Source organism: Pristis pectinata, chromosome 16 (assembly GCF_009764475.1).
Source record: "Pristis pectinata isolate sPriPec2 chromosome 16, sPriPec2.1.pri, whole genome shotgun sequence".
NCBI lineage: Eukaryota > Metazoa > Chordata > Chondrichthyes > Rhinopristiformes > Pristidae > Pristis > Pristis pectinata.
In genome coordinates, this window is record NC_067420.1 from 31,020,438 (window position 1) to 31,043,238 (window position 22,801).

The 22,801-nt window shown below is 40.3% G+C and overlaps 1 protein-coding gene across 9 annotated transcripts in view; it reads left to right on the forward strand.

Annotated features, from left to right (window-relative positions):
* The window catches only part of LOC127578703 (disks large-associated protein 4-like), a 435,166-nt gene that overhangs the window by 386,800 nt on the left and 25,565 nt on the right, over positions 1-22,801 (forward strand). For 2 of the 9 annotated variants that reach the window (XM_052031024.1, XM_052031025.1), the window contains exon 1: positions 535-767. The exons of the other annotated variants lie outside the window; for them this stretch is intronic. The gene's annotated coding sequence lies outside the window, so the exon portion shown is untranslated. Of the gene's footprint in view, positions 1-534; positions 768-22,801 lie in introns of those variants that run through there. 9 annotated transcript variants of the gene reach the window in all.

The window sequence follows — 22,801 nt, forward strand, 5'->3', positions numbered from 1 at the left end:
AGGGTGAGTATTGGTTTATTATTGTCACTTGTACCGAGGTAGCCCTTTTAACGAGCTCAATAAATGTTTGCCTTGGTTGTGTTTCAACTCTTGATACCCAAGTCTGTGCCCACATATGCTAAAACTGTGGTAGTGATGTATCTGTGCCGAAGATCGGTGCCTGGGGCTCCGCACGCAGATACTGTGTCTGTTGCATGCTGACTCTGCTTTAAATTGTAGTAATTTGGGCACCATGTGGAAACGCTGTTCTAATATGCAAGCTTTGCAATTACAAATACACATGGTGTTGCTGGAGAAGACGGTGGGCGCACCGGTACCCCTAAGGTCTTTTATGCATAGTGCATTATTAGGCATCGATATTACTTTAAATTTACATTGTAGTTTTCTAACTAGTTTCTTATTAATTAAAAGGGAGCATGGAGTGGTTTTTTTTGCTTTGGAGAGCGCAATGTGTGAAAATTTGAAGAGGGTGAGAATTGATGGGGATGATGTGTTTGGGGGTGCATTGAGGTTTGCATTGCCCTTGCACCGCCGCGGTGACCGGCGGTCACAGCCCCGCCACCCACTCTCTCACTCACACACACACAAGAGTGCGCCGGGCGGCGGCTCGCCCGGGGGCGCGTTCCCCGGGCCGGCGTCACTTCCTGCGTGTGTGAGCGGGCGCCATGGCGGGTTGGCGGCCGGGCCATTTCATTGTTGTGTGTGTGAGGGAGAGGCGTGAGGCGGAGGCAGCGGCAGCCCCGGCGGGCGACGTACGAGGCCGGCAGGTGAGCTGGACGGCAGCTGGGGTAGGGGGATGGGGTGAACGACGACCGGGCGGGGTAAGGGCAGGGCGGGGCAGCGGTGCCGCCCGTCCGTGAGCGGGGTGAAGGGGAGATCCGGAGATCCGGGAACGCGCCCAGGATCCGGGGGCGGCTCCTTTTCTTTCAACCTCCCTTTTTATTTTAACCTCCTTTTCTTTCACTTAAAAGCCCCCGGTGCCCGCACACACGTGTCTTTGTGTGTGTAATATGGTCACTTCACATCGGCGTTCATAATTAACGGCGCCCCATCTCCGGCCGCCCTCATTCCCCGGGCATGGCTGAGCGGGGGGGGTGGGGGAAAGAACCAAGCTGGTTCAGACGGTACCGGCGGCGCTGCCTTTCAGTCCCGCCCCGGGGACCGGAGGGGGAAAGGGGGATGGTTGGGGACGTCGAGCCGAGACCCTCCCCTCCTTCCACCGGCCCGCTGTCAGCCCCCGCTCCTCCGCCCAGCTCTGGAGTTTGCCATTTAAATTGAGGGCAAACTTCAAGGCGACCAGTGAGCTTGTTGAAACTCCCGAGGTAAACGTGGTCACCCTTTGCAGTTGTCATTTCTTTCATCGCCAGTTCAACGTGGTCAGAAAAAAAATCTCTTTACCGACCACTATCTCGGATGGGCGGAATTATAAATCATCCCAAGTTTTTCGGTGTCCTTTTAGGTTTTTGTTCAAATCTGATTCTTCCTTTTTTCATTTTAAAATGCACGCTTTATTCTTTAATGTAATGTACTACGGTCCAATCTACCACAGTCAGGGAATTGAACACGTAACTAAGTCTATTGCCAACTTTTTGTGCTTTTGCAGTTTTTTTTTACTTTTCGATTGTGATCATGAACGGGTGGTACTAATTTGGGTGGTTGTGGGAAATTCAGGACTGCACGCAAACCCTTGACCATTTATTATACTTCCCTTTGAACAATGAAGTACAGTGTGCAGTAGTCTGAAGTCATGATTCAAATATTTTTGTTGTAATGATAATGAAGTTGTAGGAGTTTCTGGAATTGTATTGTTGGGTGTGTTTCTGTGGTACAGTAGCTAACACTTTAGAGATTTCCACATCAGCATAGCACACTGATCTCATCAAGTGTGAATGTTGTATCTGTGTTCACTAATCCTGATTTTGGTTAAGCTATTTTGTTATTGATGCTTTCTACTGTATGTGCATTAGCAGCTGCTTAGTGTTATATTCAACAGCATTTCTTGTTCGTGAGACAGCTTTTAAAGAATTTCCTGCATGTTGAGGGAGGCAGGAAGAGGATGTTCATAGGTGGTGGATGTGGTGAGGTACTGCACTGAGTAGAAAGTAACTGACACGAGATGTTGGAAATCTAAAATAAAACAAAAATGTCAGATAACATTTGTGGAGAGAGTAACTGTGTAAGCAAATGTCAGGAAAACAAAAGAGCTGGTCATTGACTTCAGGAAGTGGGGTGGAGCATATTGCCCCTGTTTGCATCGATGGTGCTGAGGTGAAGATGGTTGAGAGCTTCAAGTTACTTGGTGTAAACATCACCAAATAGCTTGTCTTGGTCCAGCCACGTGGACACCATGGCCAAGAAAGCACACCTGTGCCTCTACTTCCTCAGACGGCTAAGGAAATTTTGCATGTCCCTGTTGACCCTCACCGATTTTAAAAGATGCACCATCAAAAGCATCCTATCTGGATGCATCATAGCTTGGTATTGCAACTGGTCTGCCCAAGACCGCAAGAAACTGCAGAGAGTTGTGAACTTAACGCAGTACGTCACAAAAACCAGCCTCCCCTGCATGGACTCTGTCTACACTTCTCACTGCCTCGGAAAAGCAGCCAACATAATCAAAGATCCCTCCCACCCTGGACATTCCCTTTTGTCTCTTCTTCCCTCTTTTTCTGTATCAAATTTTCCTAGTTGTGATGAAAGGCCATCCACCCAAAATGTCAAGTCTGTTAATTGGTAATTAACAACCCCCCCCCCCCCCCCCCCCCCGGCCATTAGGCAGAAGATTTGAAAGCACACACCAGCAGGCTGAAGGACAGCTTCTATCCCACTGTTATAAGACTATTGAACAGATCTCTTGTACAATAAGATGGACTCTTGACATCGCACTCTACCTCATCATAGCCTTGCACCTTATTGTCTATCTACACTGCACTGTCTTTGTAACTGTAACACTATATTCTGCATTCTGTTGTTGCTATTCCCTTGTACTACTTTGATGTACTGATGTTGTGAAATGATCTGTATGGATGATGTGGGGGAAAAAGAAGTTTTTCACTGTAACTTTGTTCATGTGTCAATAATAAACCAATTACCTATGAACAGATTTGACTTTTCAGGCAAATGACCTTTCATCACAACTAGGAAAATTTGATACAGAAAATAAGGGAAGAAGATGAGAGACAAAAGGGAAGGTGTATGATGGGCGGCAGCAGCATGAATGTGCAGGAATTTAAATTTGACCATTTGCTGTCTTAACTAACATTATAATGGTTAACATGTTAATAATTGTTGGGGGTAGGTGTGTCCCAGCTGCTTTGATGTGAAATCCTCTTGTTTGTTTCCCTTCCATCCCCCATGTCTCCCACTTGGTGTTGGTTTATTTTTGTCACTTGTACTGAGGTACAGTAGAAAAACTTGTCTTGCATACCCTTCATACAGATCAATTCATTACACAGTGCATTGAGGTAGTACAGGGTAAAAACAATAACAGAATACAGAGTAAAGTGTCGCAGTTACAGGGAAGTGTATTGCAGGTAGACAATAAGGAGCAAGGTCAAAACAAGATGGATTGTGAGGTCAAGAGTCCATCTCATTGTACAAGGGAACCGTTCAATAGTCTTATCACAGTGGGATAGAAGCTGTCGTTGAGCCTGGTGGCATGTGCCCTCAGGCTCCTGTATCTTCTGCCTGATGGGAAAGGAGAGAAGAGGGAATGATCCGGGTGGGTGGTGTCTTTGATTATGCCGCTGCTTCACAAAGGCAGCGAGAGGTAAAGACAGAATCCCTGGAGGGGAGACTGGTTTCCGTGATGTGCTGGGCTGTGTCCACAACTCTCTGCAGTTTCTTGTGGCCCCTTGCCATACCAAGCCGTGACGCATCCAGATAGGATGCTTTCTATGGTGTATTGATAAAAGTTGGTGAGTGTCAAAGGAGATATGCCAAATTTCTTCAGCCTCCTGAGGAAGTAGAGGTGCTGGTGAGCTTTCTTGGCCGTGGCGACCACGTGGTTGGACCAAGACAGGCCATTGGTGATGTTCACTCCTAGGAACTTGAAGCTCTCAACTCCGTCGACCTCAGCACCATTGATGTAGACAGGAGCATGTACACCACCCACTTTTCACCCATCTGAATCTAGAGGAAACATAACTGGAAATGGCATAATCATCTGAAATTGTTGAACTGATCATCCTTCAGACGAGGTTGTATGAATCTCGTCAAAATGCGACGTACGACGTCTGCTGCCAATTTCTGAAAAATTGGACTGGGCTTCATTGGAAAAATGTACAAGAACTAATCACGTAGGTGACTGGAAGCTGAATCATGCTTGCAGACAGAACGGAGGTCTTATGCAAAGTGACCACATGTTGCGTTTCATCTTTATAGCGTAAGGAAGATGGCAATATGAGGAGCAAATGCAGTCTCCTGAAAGAAAGACAAGTAAATCCAGTGCTCATCTGAATGTTTGAACACCTGGATGGTGGGAAGGGAGGTGGTAAAATGACAGGGATTTCACCATCTCGGCTTGCATGGGAAGGTACCCCTTGAGGGCTGAATGGCTTATTGATTATGGTTTAGTGTAGAGAAAGCACCCTTTTAGATTGCTGGAAGGGGATGATGTGTTATGTTGTGGAATTACGCTGGATTTATCAGAACTTGACCAGCAGAGGAAAAGAGTGAATGGAATACAGGAATTCAGGTCAGATGTATTGCAGTTAAAATGTGGGAGTTGTTGGTTTTCTTGTGAATATTGGTTGACGTTCTATCCTTGCAATAGAAAAAGTCGAAAGGACTAGATGCAGAGTTGGTGATTTATTTTCCATTTCTGAGCTAAACCAGAGAATGGACCAGTGCACTGTAACTGGAAAGAAGGTGAGGAAGAGACATAAATTGGATTGTATTATATCCTATGAAAAGTCAGAAGAAGCTAGGACTTTGGTTTCCATAGCAACACTTTATTTGGAGGAAGTAAGCGCACTCGAAGTTGTAGCACGTGATAACAAGTTCATTGAGACGGTGGCTGATGGTGATCTAAGAAATAAGAATGTGGCTCTAAAATTGCCTTTGTCATCATGTCTACCACTTGGGGCAACCTTCCCCCCACCCCACCCCCCCCCTTTCCCTTTATTATTCTAGAAGGACTTTTTTTTAAACACACTGGTCCACTCTTCAGTCATCCCTGGCACCTTCCTTTCATGCTATGGCACTTTTCTTGTCAAGCACAGGAACTACAGAGTTTAATATTCAAATCTTCCCTTCCCACTTTTCAGGTGAACTAGCAATTTACATGAACATTCAGTTTTCTGTTTTGTATTTGCTACTCATAACACAAACATAATTGCATTTAAATAAAGATTTATAAGGTCTCAGAATGTCACAAAACCAGTGAAATACTTGTACTATTATGCTATCTTCAGATGCTGCCTAATTTAAGTGTTTGCAGCATTTTCTCTTTTTATTGCAGCAAAGAACATTGGTTCATTTAGTTGGAAACAAATAATTGGCCCTAGTTTCAACATGGTGGTGAATCTTGCAGATTCTGCTTTGACATCCTTTCATTTGCTGAACCTATAAATTAAAATTGCAGAAAAATTTCCATTTGATAAACTACCAAATCTTATTCATTATTTGTTAGGAAGCTATGTTAAAGAAAAACAATGGCACCAGTGCATACATGTTCATCTTTGACAAAGTCAACAATATAATTTGACAAAATAGAGTGGGCTTTGACAAAATTGGGAGAATGCTAATTGACTTGTGTTGTGAGTATTTTGTTCAAATGTGACTAAAAAATTTTGAAATGTTTAGCAGAAACTTGTCTCAACAGTGCATTAATGAGGAAGTTTGGAAAAATATTATGTGTGTTCTATAAATATGTGTCTGTCTTGGATCACTTTGTGGATGTCATGGAAAATGTTCACATGGTGAAGTTTCCATCTCTGTTCCATTGTTTGTCACACTATTCAATGTACCTCAAGTTCCTTGAATAGCAGTCTAACCAGTCATGATGAACTCTACCTTTTCCACTTAGGGGAACATGTTTCCATCTTGAACTTCTTCATTTTTAAAAACTCCAAATTAAAGATGTTGTTACAGGTACTAGCGTGATTTCAACTGTACCTGTCTTTTTACTGGGTATGTTAAAATGTCTGTTCTAATTTAAGTTGGGAACTCTTGGTTTAGTGCCCACGTGCTTTTCTTGTCCTTTTTCTAAGTTTGAGAGATTTGTTCTGAGCTAATCAACTGTACCCTGAGATGATTTGTTATGGTTTATCTTCCGAGGAGGAATTATCTTTCATTCCCATTTCTCACTTGCCTTCTGCTTCTCAAAATGTCAGATTTTTCCTCACCACCTCTCTTCTCCAGCACTTTCTCTTGCTGTTTGTCCAATATATGTACTATGAGAAGAAATTTCATAAATCAAATTTTTGGGAAGGCACATTGATTTTCTTGTTTCCTAGCCACCTATTTCAACTTTCCCTGACAAGTAGCGAAGACTAAACTACATTGTTCTTTTTCATTTTGAGCTTCTGACCATAAATACTTCATCTCCAAGGCCAAGTACTTCTGCCTCTGTATCATCTCCATGATGGCTCAGTTGCTGCTGCAATCCTTCTCCGTGTTCTTTTTATTTCTTGCTATGTCTTTCATCTTCCACCCTGCATAACTTACTCAGCTACTGCCCAAATTGTAATTTGCACCCAGACCTGAAATATCCAAGGGCAATATGCTCACATAGCGACATTAGGTCCACGCCTGGCAATTCCTCAGTTTTAAAGTTTTAATCCTTTTTTCTATACCTGATTGGCCTCATCTCTCCCTATCTCAATAATCTCCCTGTCCCCTCCATAAGGTACAAATCTCTTAAGGTATCTGCTCCTTGTGAATGCCTGATTTTAATTATGCCACTTCTTAGTACCTATGCCCAACTGGTAAGGCCCATTGTTTTGAGTTCTCTTTTGATGCCACTGCCTTTGCCTTTCTCATTTTACAATAGTATTTGGCTTATTTTTGGCCATATATTTTATTATCCTGTAAAGCACATTGAGAATTTTTGCTACACTAAATGCAAATTATTATTTCAAGCACTTTAATATAACCTTTTTGTCTCTTTCATGTATCAAATGCTTCCAATTTCCATGTCTTTCAACTAACTATAATATTCTGCCACTGGACTTCTTGAAGTTTATTTGGGAAATCCACAGTAATTGATTGTGTGGAAGTTTAGACTTGCATGTGACAGAGACAAATGTCATCAGTTCCGCATGGATTATTTAAGCCACTAATATTTTGCTTTGTGAAGTACTTGATGTACTTCTGAAGTTTTCAATTTAATGTGTATATCGTACTGAATTGATGAGAACCTGTGGTGCAGGAATAGACCATTTCGTCACTTGAACTTTTTTCGTAATAGTACTATTGATGTGAGTTTTTTTTATTTAAGAACTCTTGAAAGCTAATGGTCATTCAAACAAATTTTGTAACCTCGTAATGTGTTATTTCGCACCTAGATCTTTTGTGTGGACCTGTATCCATGTGACTTTGTTATTTAAGTTCCATGCCCCACAGATGAGATGGAGCATGAACTCAAATTTTTGCTTGGTAATTCCTCAGGATCAAGGATGATTTATTTCAACCATAATTTGGTGCATTTCAGAGTGGCTGCCACAGGTGGGGCAGGAACATGCTTGGCAAAGTGGGTTTTCACTTGCCCTCAGCGTACTCCCATTGAAGAGACTCGTAGTGCTTGATGGCTTCTGCTTTTCTATTTGGGGCCAAGCACTCCCATGAATGAATGAGGAATTTATTCAGGGAAGCTTTCAGAACATCCATGAAGTGTTTTCTCTGTCCTCCAGGAAATTCTTTACTGTGACAGAGCTTGGAATGGCGTTTGTTTCATACATTTGGTGTCTCACATGCAGTCTATATATCTCACCTTTTGAAATTAGCTAAGCATAATTAGAGAATTGATGCCTGAGATGTTGGCCTGGAAGGGTACACTGACATTGATTCTCTGATTCCTGCCAGTAGATTTTGAGGTCTTTGCAGAGATGGGATTGGTGGTACCATTCTCTTGCTTTGACGTGCTCACCATTGCTAGTCTGAAACATGTTGGAGGGAGGGGTCAAGGCAACCTGGTAGACTTTGAACGATGCTGAGTTTGAGGTCTTGACTTCCAAACATTTTGTCTAGTGGGCCAAAGACACTGCTGCTGCACCCCAAGTTACAAAAGGGTATTGTTGTGATCCTTTGTTATCTGGAGATGGCGTTATACAATAGGAGAAAGTTGATAAAGGCCCTTTCTGTTATGAATGCCAAGTGTTAGGCCCACTCTATTATACACATCAGAGTTATTAATAACTTGGAGCTTGGCCTCTGAGTGTACATATAACGCACGTACTCCAGGTTGATGACTGAGGTTAGGGTGACCCTGCCTCTGAAGGAGAGGTGATGAAGGTTGAACAGTTTCCAATTCATCCTTCAGATTAGCTCCACTCTATTGAGAAGTCTTTTGGAAGCGAGGTGCAAATAGGGGTCAACCAAAGCTGCTTTTTATCAAAGGAGTCATAATTTATAGAAAAACAAAGAAAAACTCCAAATACTTAAAATACTCAGCATCTGTGGAGAGAAACAGTTAATATTTCAGATCAATGAACCTCAAACCTGGGAAGAAATTAGAAGATGGACATGTTTAAACATACAGAGAAAAGGGAGGATGTAGAGAACAAAGGTAATGAAGACCAAGAGAAGGTAGATGACAAGGTTGGTGTCAATGAGGAGCGGCTGCTGAAGGCTTGTTGGTTGCAACTAATTTGTCTGGAGGAGATATGAATAGTGAGAGAACATGAGGAAAGAACAAAAAATACTGAAACTCTGAGATACAAAACAGCAGTTGATCAGTAGAACAAGGTGAAAAGATTGGAAGAATGAAATCCAGTCCTTGCATGAATCAAGATGGAAAGAGATATAGTCAAGAGAACTGTGGGAGTCTGTGAACTTGCAATGGATATCGATAACTGAGGCATCCCCTGAGGTGGAGACAAGGGAAGTATCATGGACGGACCATTTGAATGTGAGAGTAGAATGGAAATGGTATTGAAGTAGGAAACAGCAGGAATGCAGTCAGTCATCAATCTACTCAAAAAAGGTGAGGATGGAGGCCTGTTTCAGACTGAAATAAGTTCTGTTCCATCTATCCTGTTAGGAGACAGACAAAGCTTGAACCTAAGTGGGTTCCCGCAGCCGCCACTTTAATTTGGAGAAAACAGGTGGAGTGTAAGAAGTTGTTCAATGCAAAAACAAGTTTGGTAAGACAAGGAGTTCTGATTGGACCTCTTTAAGGAAGAGTTGAAGCACCCTCAGACCATTGAGGCTTGGGATGGAAGTGCAGAGGGACAGAACGACAATGATGAAATTGAGCACCAGGAAACTAGAAACGGTCAAAGTGATCCCAACTTATTCTGTGGATATTTGTCAGCCCAACATGCGTGGATAGATAGGAGAGTTAGTATTAGCCCCCAACTAGTTGTTGCTACTGAGCAGTTTTACTTGTATTATTAATTTTAGAATGGTGTAAATACCAAGTTTCTTCTAAAAGTACTGAGTTGCATGTCATTTGCTTTCATGGTAGGTACATATAAGCTGCTTAATGACTGACTTTATACTTGCAGTATTGGTAGTAGGTAATGAAAAGCTGGTAAATTTTATGTTAAACACCCAGAGCCTTGTAATTAAAACAGCACTGAAAGTAGTAGGTCAGGCAGTATATGTGGAGAGGGAAATGGTTAACGTTTAAGGTTGAATAGTCACGAACCTGAAGCTGTTGATTTTAGTCTCTCTCCACAGATAATTTGCTGAAGTACTCCTAAGTTTTTCAGGGTCATACAGCACATCACATCCACCCTGAGTATCAGGGATCAATCTCTACTAATCCCATTTATACTCTTGGAGCACTTGGGGAAACCCACACTACACGCTGTCTTACTCATTCATACATGTTGTATTGTAAAGCAAGTGTCTCTAGAATAAGTATTAAAGTTACAAGTGAATTCAAGTTCCACTTTTTGCGGATGGGTGGACTTCTGGTTCGCGATTAATGGAATGAATGAGTTCTGGTCCTTTGCTTCACTGCCCACTATCTCATTTCTGATAAAACAATGCTATTTTTCATAAAAGCAGCATTACTTAAGTTTGAATTCATAAATAGGTATTCATAATACTGCTGTTGTACTTCTCTCATGGCTTGGTGGATAAATTAATTGCTTGACATGTTGCTGAATTATACAAACTAAAATGGTTGCAGGTTTTGGATCTCTTTTACTGAATAACCTTGATTGGTTTAGTGAGCTGTTCAGTAATCTAAGTATAGAGAAATCAGCCTTCTGCATTTGTTTGTGTATTGGAATGGAGGGACAATGTCGTGGCCAATATACAGATAGCAAAAATACAGATTAGTTAGCCGTTGGATAGTGCAGTGATTGGATTGGAATTTATCCTTGTACGGTTAGGATGTACTTAACAATGTTAAGAAGAGACAATGTCGTAGCCTTTCTGGAGCCACTTCATTCATGGCTCAGGTCTTTGGGACGATAGGAATGTTATCCAGACATCAGCTGTGCATTAGCTGTTGATGTTTCTTGATACCAAATTCAATTTGCCCGGTATTTAGAGCAGTGTGCACATGTTGAAGAGTGAGCCCTTCTGCTCATTGTGTAGTGAGATGATAACAGTCCACATAAGAGGAGACCAGACCATGGTCTCTACTGTGTTGAGATCATATCTTCCATCTTATGATTTGCTTCGTAATATAGTTGGATGGAAAGTAAATAATTCGTAAATACACATGAAAAATTGAAGAATAAAATTAGTCTGATTTTCTTTCCCTCATCCTATGATCTTGGTGGCAGAATGAAATATGTAAAATATGACATTAAAGAGCTCGTGATGATTTGGAGAATAGATCACTTTTTAGAGTGGAACATGAATAGTTTAGAATACAGCCTATTTTTCCTGAACTTGCTGCAATGAAATTTATCAAAGCTATCATATTTATTTTAAAGTTAGTTGTTAGTTTATCATGAATTCTTTTAAATAGTGTTTGTTCTACTTCTAAGTTTGACCTGTTTAATTTAAAAAAAACTGGATCCAGAGAACCTTGCAGCACATACATTATTTGGCACATTGTGCTGTGTCAGCTCTCCCTAGTTTTGTTCTTCTGATCTTTGTAAATACTCTTTCTAAATTAGATCTTTTTCAAATATTTACACTTTTAAAGCTATTACATATTTTCTTTCCATCACTGTAATTGGTAGGGAATTGAATTAAAGTTTTGGTGGGGGGGGGGGAAGATTACTCCATTCTTAAAATTGCAAGTTCAGAAGGTGGTACCAAGAGAGACATAATATAAGCTTTTTTTCAAGGTGCATCATAGGAAGAACATCAATTCGAAATACTTAGATTTCCTTTCAGCCATATTTATTCCAAGACTGGACCCTCAAATTATCTTATCATTTGCTCTTAACTAAATGCCTTTTGTCTGTATTATAAGTGTAATTAATTCTTCTTTCACAGGTTCCAATAAAACACTGAAAGCAGGGTATAATATTTGAACTGTATTCTGGATGATTTTGGAATCTGCATTCTTTTTTGCATAAAGTGCTTATCAAGTTTATTTTCTCACTATAGAAAGATTTGAAAAGATATTTCTGTACTATATCTCATTCAAAATTATTTTTTATTGGATGGGTTCCTGCTAAAATGGACTAACTCACTTTATATTCTGCATTACATTTCACCTGACAGCATCCGTCCAATCTGCTAATTTGTCTAATTCCTTCAGTTGCCCTTAGCCCTTTTCACAGTTAACGTGCTTGTGCCCTTGTATTGAACTCAAGATCATTCTACATATAAAGCACTGATCCCTTGTGAATGCTACTGTTTACAACCCTTGATTCCAAAATAAAATGTGTTCACCATAACTTTCCCTCTTCTGTCCTTCAACAAAATAATGCCATCAATTTTCTCTTAGAAATGCTATTGTGTTCCATTTGTTGTATTTTTTTTCTCAGCAACTCTTTCATTTCCAAATGCCTTTTGAAAATCTTTTAAGTTGAACCACTACAATAGCTTCTTTATATAGACTTGTTATTTTCCTGGAGAATTGTGTTGTGTTTCATAAATCCACGAGGGATGTTCTTTAACTAACCAATCTCTTTATAGATAATTATTCAGTATCTAAAATTAAAGGCTATTCAAAGGCATTGGGCCTTGATTCAAATTTGTTTCAAGTCTAAATGCCAATATCTTAGAGAGTTTTCTTTACAGATATTTTAATTTTGGAGAATAGTTTCAAGTGCAGGCTTGTGCCCACTTTGTAAATACTGTGTGTAATTACTCAATGCAAGTTCAAGACTTAAAGCACTTTAAGGTTTATAAGTGTTTCTGTCTTGTAAGCCTTCACTGAACATTTGGGCTTTTTAATAAGTATTTTGGGAAGAAAGTTGTTTTTGGGAGATAAGTGTTATTTGCAAGCTAATGTGATTTTTGTTTTTTGAGCATTATACCAGAAGGAATAATGAATTAGTCTTAACTAGGAAGGGCCTCTTAAGAGCAGCATTGCTTAGGTGTTCCCAGTGCTTTTTTAAAAATATATTGAAGCATAACTGAATTACCCGCATGCTTCAAGTAATCACTCCACAGTGGATAAATTATTCTAGGGTATAGTAGAAATTTGTTGAGAAAAATCCTGTTTGTAAAATCCATTGAAAATCTAGAACTGAAGCCTTAGCTCCACTGTGGTACACTTGTCTGAAACCAGTAGCCAAAAATAAGTGATTTTGTAGCTAATAGCTGTACCACAGGGTGCAAATCTGGATTTTTGCCTTCAGTGCTTCCTCATCATTTTTAGAAAGCTCTACACCAGTTCAGTCAGTTGACCTTACAGCTGTTTTATTTGAGGCATTTTTAAGTTGCTCTGGAGCTATATTCATTCATGATGTACTTTTTAAGGAAAAAAGACAAATTTGGAAACTGGAATTTTCAAAAACAAAAGTGTGGAGCACAGGGGGATTGGAGAGAGGTTTGTTTTTTTTAATGATTCATAAATGGGGATATTAGGCACAATGTGGTGCCTAATTTTTCTCACGTAATTTATCATGTGAAAATGTGTATTTGCTTTGTCCGGCAGCAGATAATGATATGTGTACAAATCTTGTACACACCTCATTTGTGCAAAAGAGGTGATTTTTTTTTGTATAGGGAATTGGTTGTGGGGGCTAAGAGTGGGTGCAGAGGTGGATGTAGCAGCTGATCATAATGGAGAAATTCCATCTTGATTTGGAGTCTGAATAGAAGTATGTACAACTTTTGCAATCTTGTCTGGCATCAGACACTTTCTTCCCTCTCAGCCCACCCCCACTCTCTCTGCAGTTCTTCACTCCTCCATTGCCTAACATCTTTTGCTTCTAATAGTGGGTGAAATTTGGCTTGCACAGCAAGTTTAAAGCTATCTTTAGAACATTGACTTTTTGTTCGATGATTTGTTTTCTACCACTCTCCTGCGATCTTTTCAGCAGCTGGAACGTTGACATTGATTCAGATTCTGGGAGTACTCTGCTACTTGTATTGTCTGGGTTACAGTGCATTCATCTGATGCCATGATTCTCTGCCACTGAATCATTTGAACTTTGAAATAATTGGTCCAGTTGACAAAACCCACCTTGGCTGAGAGTGAAGCCTCCCCATCTGACTACATTTTCTATCACTTGCTTTATCCAAATGCTTTGGATTCCTTCAAGTTGAAAATGCTGTTGTCTGTTATGATCCTATTCCTACATTTGTTTTTTTAAACTTTAGCTCAAGCTCCTCTTGTGCTTTTCCTTTTCTTTTCTCCCTTAAGTCTTTTCTGAAATACTCTGCATCCTTATGATTCCATCTGTATTTCAATTTGCCTTGCTTTGATTTGATTTTGTCATCCGTGTGTCCTTTGTCAGCCATCATATTCAAACTCTCGTACCCATTTTTGGTAACCTCCTTGACCTTCCTATGTGGTATCAAGCACATGCATCCTTATCTCTGAAGACTTGCGTGTATCTCTTAAAGATGTACACCCTACAGATCCCATTTTGTTCTGGTAACCAACTCGGGACAAATACCTAAATCACTATACTCTTTAAAGCTGTCAACTAGCATTTAGCCTTCTATTCACAACAAACTTGTTTCATCATCAATCTTCTCAACTACTTCCTCACCTCAATTTTTTTGATATTCTTGTCCCTTTCTGTACCTTGATTCTCTTCCATCCTTGGATTTTATTGGTGCTTGTCCTTTTTCTTTACAACCTCCATCCTAAGTCATCCCTTTCCAAATATGCTCAGACTACATCTGTTAGTGGGCTTTGCTGTCCTTGCAAATCTGCGCACTACTGCAGAATCATCATGGAAAGCAGTTAGCAGCAAACTTTGTGTCTTTGCCATTGTGTATCTCTCTAATTTTATATGTCCACACAATGTCTCTATTGCTGTGAATGCTTGTATGTTCCCCTTTCCACCCCATTCACCACTATAGCCATTCTTTCCACTTGATCAAGCTAAGTCTCCTTTCCCATCTGTATTCCTACCTCTGACCTGAACTAGCAACTTCCCTTCATTTTGCTTGTCTCATGCTCACCATGAGCTCAGAATAACACGTGATCTACCTCCTTATCTCTTAAATTTTTTTCCTAACTTAATAGCTAAATTTTCCTTCCTAAACTTTCAAAATGAATTTGTAGATATTTCTGATCTATTACCTATTCCTTTCCTTTTTAAATTTAAATTTTTTTTTCTCTTCAGTTCCTCATCTCCCCACCCACACCACTCCTCCCCTGACAAGTAATTCAGCCTTGAACCCTTTGTCCTTGGAAAGTGGAACTGGTTTATTATTGTCACTTGTACCAAGGTACAGTTAAAAACTTGTCTTGCATACAGTTCAAACAGATCAATTCATTACACGGTGCATTGAGGTAGTACAAGGTAAAGCCATACAAATGCAGAGTAAAGTGTCACAGCCACAGAGAAAGTGCAGTGCAGATAGACAATAAGGTGCAAAGTCATAGCAAGGTAGATTGTGAGGTCAAGAGTCCATCTTATCCTACTAGGCAACCATTCAATAGTCTTATAACATTGGGATAGAAGCTACCCTTGAGCATGGTGGTACGTGCTTTCAGGCTTTTGTATCTTCTGCTTGATGGGAGAGGGGAGAAGAGAGAATGTCTGAGGTGGGTAGGGTCTTTGATGTATGCTGGTTGCTTTACTGAGGCAGCGAGACTTATAGACAGAGTTCATGGAGGGCAGGCTGGTTTCTGTGATGCGCTCTGTGTCCACAACTCTCTGCAGTTTCTTGCGGTCCCGGGCAGAGCAGTTGCCATACCAAGCTGTGATGCATCCAGGTAGGATGCTTTCTATGGTGCATTGATAAAAGTTGGTGTCAGGGACATGCCAAATTTCTTTAGCCTCCTGAGGAAGTAGAGGCACTAGTGAGCTTGCTTGGCCATGGCGTCTATGTGGTTGGACCAGGGCAGGCTATTGGTGATGTTCACTCCTAGGAACTTGAAGCTCTCGACCTCAGCACAGTTGATGTAGACGGGTGTATGTGCACTGCCCCCCTTCCTGAAGTCAATGACTCGCTCTTTTGTTTTGCTGACATTAAGGGAAAAGTTGTTGTCATGACATCATGTCACTAAGCTCTTTATCTCCTTTCTGTACTCCGACTTATCATTATTTGAGATACAACCCACTATGGTAGTATAATCTGCAAACTTGTAGATGGCATTAGAGCAGAATCTGGCCATGCGGTCATGAGTGTGTAGGAGGCTGGGGACACAGCCTTGTGGGGCACCAGTGTTGAGAATAATCATGCCAGGGGTGTTGCTGCCTATCCTTACTGATTGGGGTCTGTTGGTCAAGAAGTCAAGGATCCAAGTACAGAGGGAGGTGTTGAGTCCCAGGTCTCGGAGTTTGGTGATGAGTTTGCTTGGAGTTATAGTGTTGAAGGCAGATCTGTAGTCAATATACAGTGGTCTAACATAGGTGTCTTTACTGTCTAGATGCTCCAGTGATGAGTGTAGGGCCAGGGAGCTGGCATCTGCCATAGACCTGTTTTGATGGTAGGCAAATTGCAGTGGGTCAAGGTTTTCTGGGAGGCTGGAGTCAATGCATGCCATGACCAGCCTCTGAAAGCACTTCATGATGGTGGATATCAGAGCCACTGGGTGGTAGTCACTAAGGCATGTTACCTTGTTTTCCTTAAGTACTGGGATGAAAGTGGTCTCCTTAAAGAAGGTGGGAACCTCAGATTGAAGCAGGGAGAGGTTAAAAATGGCAGCAAGTACCCCTGCCAGCTAATCTGCACAAGCTCTGATGATGCGGCCAGGGACACCATCTGGGCCAGATGCTTTCCGTGGGTTCACTCTCTGGAAGACTGATCTTGCGTCCTCAGTGGTGACCATGGGTTTAGGTTCATTGGAGGTTGTCGGGGTGGGTGGTGACATACCAATCCCTTTCCGTTCAAAACATGATTAGAATGCATTAAGCTCATTAGGAAGGGATGCACTGTTGTCAGTGATGCTGCCTGACTTTGTTTTGTAGCCTGTTATAGCATGTAAACCCTGCAACAACTGACAGCTGGTCTGGGACTTGATTTTGGACTGCTTTGTCTCTTGATATCTCTGATAGCTTTATGGATATGCTGCGGTCCTGGACTTCAGTAAGTGCATCTTTTTCTCAAACTTGCCTTCCCTTCAAGGTCAATGGTTAGAGTTGTAGAGTTGTACAGCGCAGAAGCAGCCCCTTTGGCCCAACTTGCCCACATCTACTGCCCTGTCGTTGTCAATCCTCTTGGTCACCTCTTCAAAAAAAAAAGCTCAGATTTGTGAGACATGGTTTTCCATGCATAAAGCCATCCTGACTATCTACAATCATTCCTTGCCTTTCCTTTATTTCCTTTGTAGGTAGATCCCATCTCTGAGTATCCCCCCCTGCCCCCATAACTTTCCCACCACTAACTAATTTTGGGCTCACAGACCTGTAGTTCCTTGGCTTGTCCTTGCAGCCCTTCTTAGATAAAGGGATGGCATTAGCCACCTTCCAGTCTTCCAGTATCCCACCTGTTGCTAACGATGAAACAAATATCTCTGCCACAGCTCCAGGTAATTTCTTCCCCAGCTTCCCACAATGTCCTTGGATGCACTTGGCCAGGCCCTGTGGATTTATCCACCTTTGTGTTTTAACACCACCAGCACCTCTTTTGTAATGTGGATATATTTCAAGACATCCCTATTTTCTTCCCTGAATTCCCTAGCCTCCATGACCTTCTCCACAGTAAATACAGATTGAAATATTCATTTAAAGCCTCACCCATCTCCTCTCCCCACACGTGAATGTGATTATCATATTCCAAATTCAATCCTCAATGTTTCCTGCATCTCTTTTTGAATCTCTTTAATCGGATTCTGCCTGCCATCAATACTAAATGCCCCATTCGAACCTTTTCATTTTTTCCTCTTCGCCACCTTATCTGCAGATTTTGATGCCATCAGCCCTGTTTTTTCTCCCGAGTTTCTTCCCTATTCTCCATTTGAGAGACAGGTCTTGTTTTGTTCCACTTTTTCCTATCCAGAACTAAAATAATGGCTTTTCCTTCCTCCTAATCTTATCCTTGCCTGTGCAGGACCCAAATATCTATCCTTTTTGCCATATTAAGCATTTAATGTGGCATCAACAAGAGGCTGTAAATAGGTGACACTTGGCTCTATAGCTCTACACCTTTCAATATCTGTTTATTTATTGCTGCCAGGCTGCTTGTCCAACATCCAGCTTTGACTGAGCTGCATTTAAACATCTGGAAGGCTGCCACAAAAATCCTTTTCTACCATTACCAAGCTATTGTCCCATGTTGCGTCCTTGGCATGTTGATGAAGCTTCAGCTTGATTCTAACTTTGTATTCTCTCAATCTGTTAACATCGCCCACATCACCCATCTGCTGCTAATGCTCTCATCTGTACTTAACACACACACTGTTTTATACTTGTTCCTACACTAAGTCACTCTGTTCTTCTTCCTCATTGCCTGACTACGTGGTCTTCCAACTCCCAGACCTTCCAATTTACAACTCTCAGTAGTCATTTCTGTGTAGCCTCCATCCTGTAGAATTGGATCATTTGAGAGGTCAGGATTTGTAGCCTTCTAATAGCAACCCAGCTGTGACTGCATAAGTCTTTAAACTTTTTTTGTGCTGGTCAACTCATAAATCCTGTGACTGTTTCAAATTAAATTATTGTGGTTTCATGCCTCTTTTTACTTGAGCTTCATTTCCTGACTGAATGATGACTTGCATGCAACAGCTGAATAAGAATAAATTCCATTGTTGTTGCTCACTTTTCTTAGGGCTATGAGCCTCGTCATAATGTTATTTGTTAAGTTGTACCTATTAATAGTGTTGTTTTTAAAGGCAATAAATAAGCATGGCCAAGTGAATTCCATATTTTGAATTACTTTTATATATTATTGTATTAAACAATTGATTTGAATGATTATGTAGAACAGCCTTATCTGTGACTACTTTTATGTATTATTTACATACAGCTATCATACAAATGAACATATGATTTAGGAGCAGAAGTGGGCCAATTGGTCCTTCGAGCCTGCTCTGAATTTAAGAAGAATATGGCTGATTAGATTGTAATCTCAGGTCTTCATTTATATCTACTCTGGTAACCTTTCAGCTCCTTGATTTTCAAGAATGTCTACCTCTGCTTTTAAAATGCCTAATGATTCTGCTTCTGTTGCCCTTCGATTTCCAAAGACTTATGACCCTCTATATAAGAAGGTAGTTTACCTCGTTTCTCATGAATGGGCGACCCTTATGTTTTACGGGTCACCCATTCATGACTCCATGTTCAAGATGCTTCAGGATCTTTTTTTTGTTTCAAACCAATCACCTTTTAAAGTCCACAAGATACAAGTCTAGTCTGTCCAACTTTTCATCATTAAAACAATTCATCCTTTCCCTGTAACCATCAAGTAAACATTCTCAGAACTGCTTCTAGTGCATTTAAATACTATACATGGTACTCCATGGGTTGTCTCACCAATATCTTATTTAACTGAAGCATCATCTGCTACTTGGCATTAATTCCCCTTACAATAAAATATTATGTTCTATTACTTGCAATGCCTGGATGCTCACCTTTTGCGAATCATCCATCTGGATTCTCAGATCCTTTTGCATCTTGGAGCTTTGCAATCTCTCAGCATAACATGCTTATTTAATTTTCTTGCCAAAATTGACATTTTCTCTTTTTCCCACATTTTGCTCCATTTGCAGGATCTTTGCCCACTCAACCAATCTATATCCCTTTGTCACCTCCTTATGTCCTCTTTACGATTTATTTTCCCACCATCTTCATGGCATCAACAAATTTAGTAATCATAAATTGGGTGCCTTCAGCCAAGTCATTTATATAAATTTGTGAAAAAATTGAGATTTCAGCACTGATCCCTGTGACACACCACTAATTGTACATCTTGCCAAGCAGAAAATGACCATTTCTGCTACTTCTGTTTCCTGTTAGCCAGCCAGTATTTTAGCCACACAAAGATGTTACCTTCTGCAGTAGGAGCTTTTATTTTCAGGAATGACCTTTTGATTTAGCTACTTTTGACTTTTGGAAAGCTATCATTTCCCCATTATCCATAGTGCACGTTACTTTAAAAAAAACCTTTTTATTTGAGGGGTTGCACGTAAGTTGTCCTCTGTAAGAGGTTTTTCAGCAGTCTTTAAGCTTTCAATTTTATTTACAATTGATTGCTGTATTAGCATAACAGCTTAGCTGCTGCTTGATTTCCCCTGTTTTTAAGATTCACAATGATTATTTAGGACAAACTTGCATTTGAGAGTCCAGCAGTTGCTTCATTTGTGTCAGGTATCAACATTCCTCAAGGTTAAACTCCATTAGCAGGTATTACAAATAGCTTGAATGTGGAAGGTTTTGTAATTTATCTTTTCCTTTGTCCATGCTTCCTAAAATATTTCTGCACAATGATTGGGAACAGAAATTGCTTCCTCTTCTCAACAGCCACAACTTTGTAGCCATATCAACACTTTTCCTTTGTAACCACCGCCACTTCCCGCCACTTCTTCCCACCACTTTCCTCTCCTTTGTTAGCTTAACATGTATCGTATTTTTATATAGGCTAGAAATCTGAAATAAAACTACAAAATGCCAGATACACTGCAAAGATCAAAATATAGATGGGTGCACTAATTTTGCCTCCTTAATCAAGATAAGAATTTACACCCAAAGTCTCTGTTTGTTTAAGGTATTCTTCAGTCTCTGAGTATTTTGCAATGCTTACTGAGATTAGTGATTTCAGTAATTGAACATTTAAGAAGAAACAGAATTTCATTAAAAGTTTTGTACAAATGAAGCACTGGAAGGACTTATGAAGTTGCAGGCAGCACAGCGGCACAGCAGTGGCAGGAGAATTGGGGAAATTGATTAGAGAGTGGGTTGCAGGGAAATAAGTGGGGGAATGGAATTGATGGGAATGCTACACATGGCACATAAGGCCAAATGGCCTCTGATGTTACAGGAAAATGACATTTAGGTGAAAGGTTGGGCTTAATTGGCAGAAATAAGATAATCATGAGCTGAATCTGAGATAATATAAGATGTAGAGTATCTGTGACTAAACTAAAGTATGCTGATTGAGGAAGTGGTAATGAAAGCACAGAAAACAGGCAAAGTGATGCAGATTGTAGCAATTTACTGGAAGAACGAAAAAGATTGAACAGTCTTAGTGGGCACCGCTCCCCAACATGACTTAAATTGGCATCTGTCAACACCAAGTTACACAACCCACTATAGCCAGAATTTTACTTAATTACCAACTCGTTGACCGTCTTAAATGAAGAGTGATGGTTATAGTCACAAAGACCAAGGAATTCTGTTGTCAGTTCTGTAGAGATCATCGAGGCAGTAATCATTTAATCATTATTTGGTAAGGAGCAGTGTGAGTGGTGATACCTTTTTTGATTGTCAACTTTGTAGACTCCAAAATGGTGTATTAGCTTCAACTTGAGCTCATATACCATTTTGTTCTTCAGAAATTTAGGGAATGGGTGTTCAAAGGGCACTGGGCAGTTTGTATTTGAACGCTAAGCTCTCTAAGGATCATTCTTCTCACTGAACACAATTTGTTGCCGCAAATCTTAATTTGCAGCTTCCATAAATAGAGAGAATTTCTTTTCTTTCAAATCATCCAAGCTCTGAGGTGATTGTATTTTCTGGTTTAATTTTAGAATTTGAAAAAAGCAAATGAAAAATGATGTTTGTGTGACATAAACTTCCAGAGGTTCTTTTAAAAATTGTTGCTTAAGTCTTGTCTCATTTCGAACAAAAACTTCAACAATAAAATATTTGGAATCTGCATCTGTGTGCTTTGAGTTTGACATAAGTTTGTTAAAATTTACTTTCTAATGTCTTTACAGTGAGAATATTTTTGAATGTTCTCCCTCTAAGTTAAACACTTTTTTTGTAGGCATATAACAATCCAACAATGCTTGCTTTCGGGTAGAAACATCTTGCATTTAAAAAGTTGTATTTCTGATCCATGTGGCAGCTGCCATCTATAGATCTGAAACTTCCTGTGCCAACTTAAACAGGCACATGTAGGCTTCGGAAATTTTTTTATTTGTACTTTTCACAATTACAACTTGGAACAGTCATTAAAGAGAAGTTTGTGATTAACTTCACAATGAAAGACTTATTAAAATTAGTATACAGAAAAATTTGACATAAGGTAAACAAGTTATGTTATTAGTTCAATCTTGAACCATTGATTATTGGGTGGCAGTCCCAAAATAGCAAAACAGCTATCTGCTGGGTAATCAGTTTCTGTAACTTGAGCTTGATATGGCACATATTAATAAATCTTTGGATTTTACTTAGCGGTCAGATGTATAATCGGGTGTTAAATCACTCCCTCCGCAGAATCGCAAGATTGTGGGTTTAAGCAACACTTCAGGATTTTAAGTTCATGATTGGGACTAATAATTCAGTTCACTGCTGAAGGACGTGCATTATCAGAGGTGGCATCTTTTGAATAAGATTCAATATTGTTTGCCATTTTGGAAGTGAACATAAAAATTCCCAGGTTCTGTTTGAAGAGCAGGAAGGCTCTCTTGGTGAGCTGTCCAAAACCTCTCTCTGCTTATTTAATTGCTGTGGAACAATCTTGCAATCCAAGAAAATCTTTTGTACAAAGGCAAGTTGTGCAATATTCTTGTATGCCCTGATTTTCTGTAGGACAGAAGTGAGCAAGCTTGGCTTCTAAATGTTTTGGACTTGAGGTTCTTTGGGCAGCAGCCAGCTGGTATTTGAACTCGATCCTTACCCTTCTGACACATGTCCTTTAATGAGCCATCACATGATTCACAGGATCATCAAGCCTGCAGACTCTGACGTAATATCTATGTTGATGGTTTAAGTCCAGATCAATTACAAAGGAATAAATAGTTGGCTGTGACCATCCTAGATTTGTGTGATCACTAGCTGATTTGTTCTTAGATCTGCATTTCCATTGTTTCAGCTAACCTAATGTTAATACTCATTCTTACCTGAGATTACTTGGTTGTAATTAACTTCGGGACTCATGACTTCAAGTAATTCAGACACTGTTGTGACTACCGTTTTTCATACATTGCAACAAAGATTACATGTCAGCAGTTTTCGCTACTAAGTCTCTTGGGAAATCCTGAGAGAGT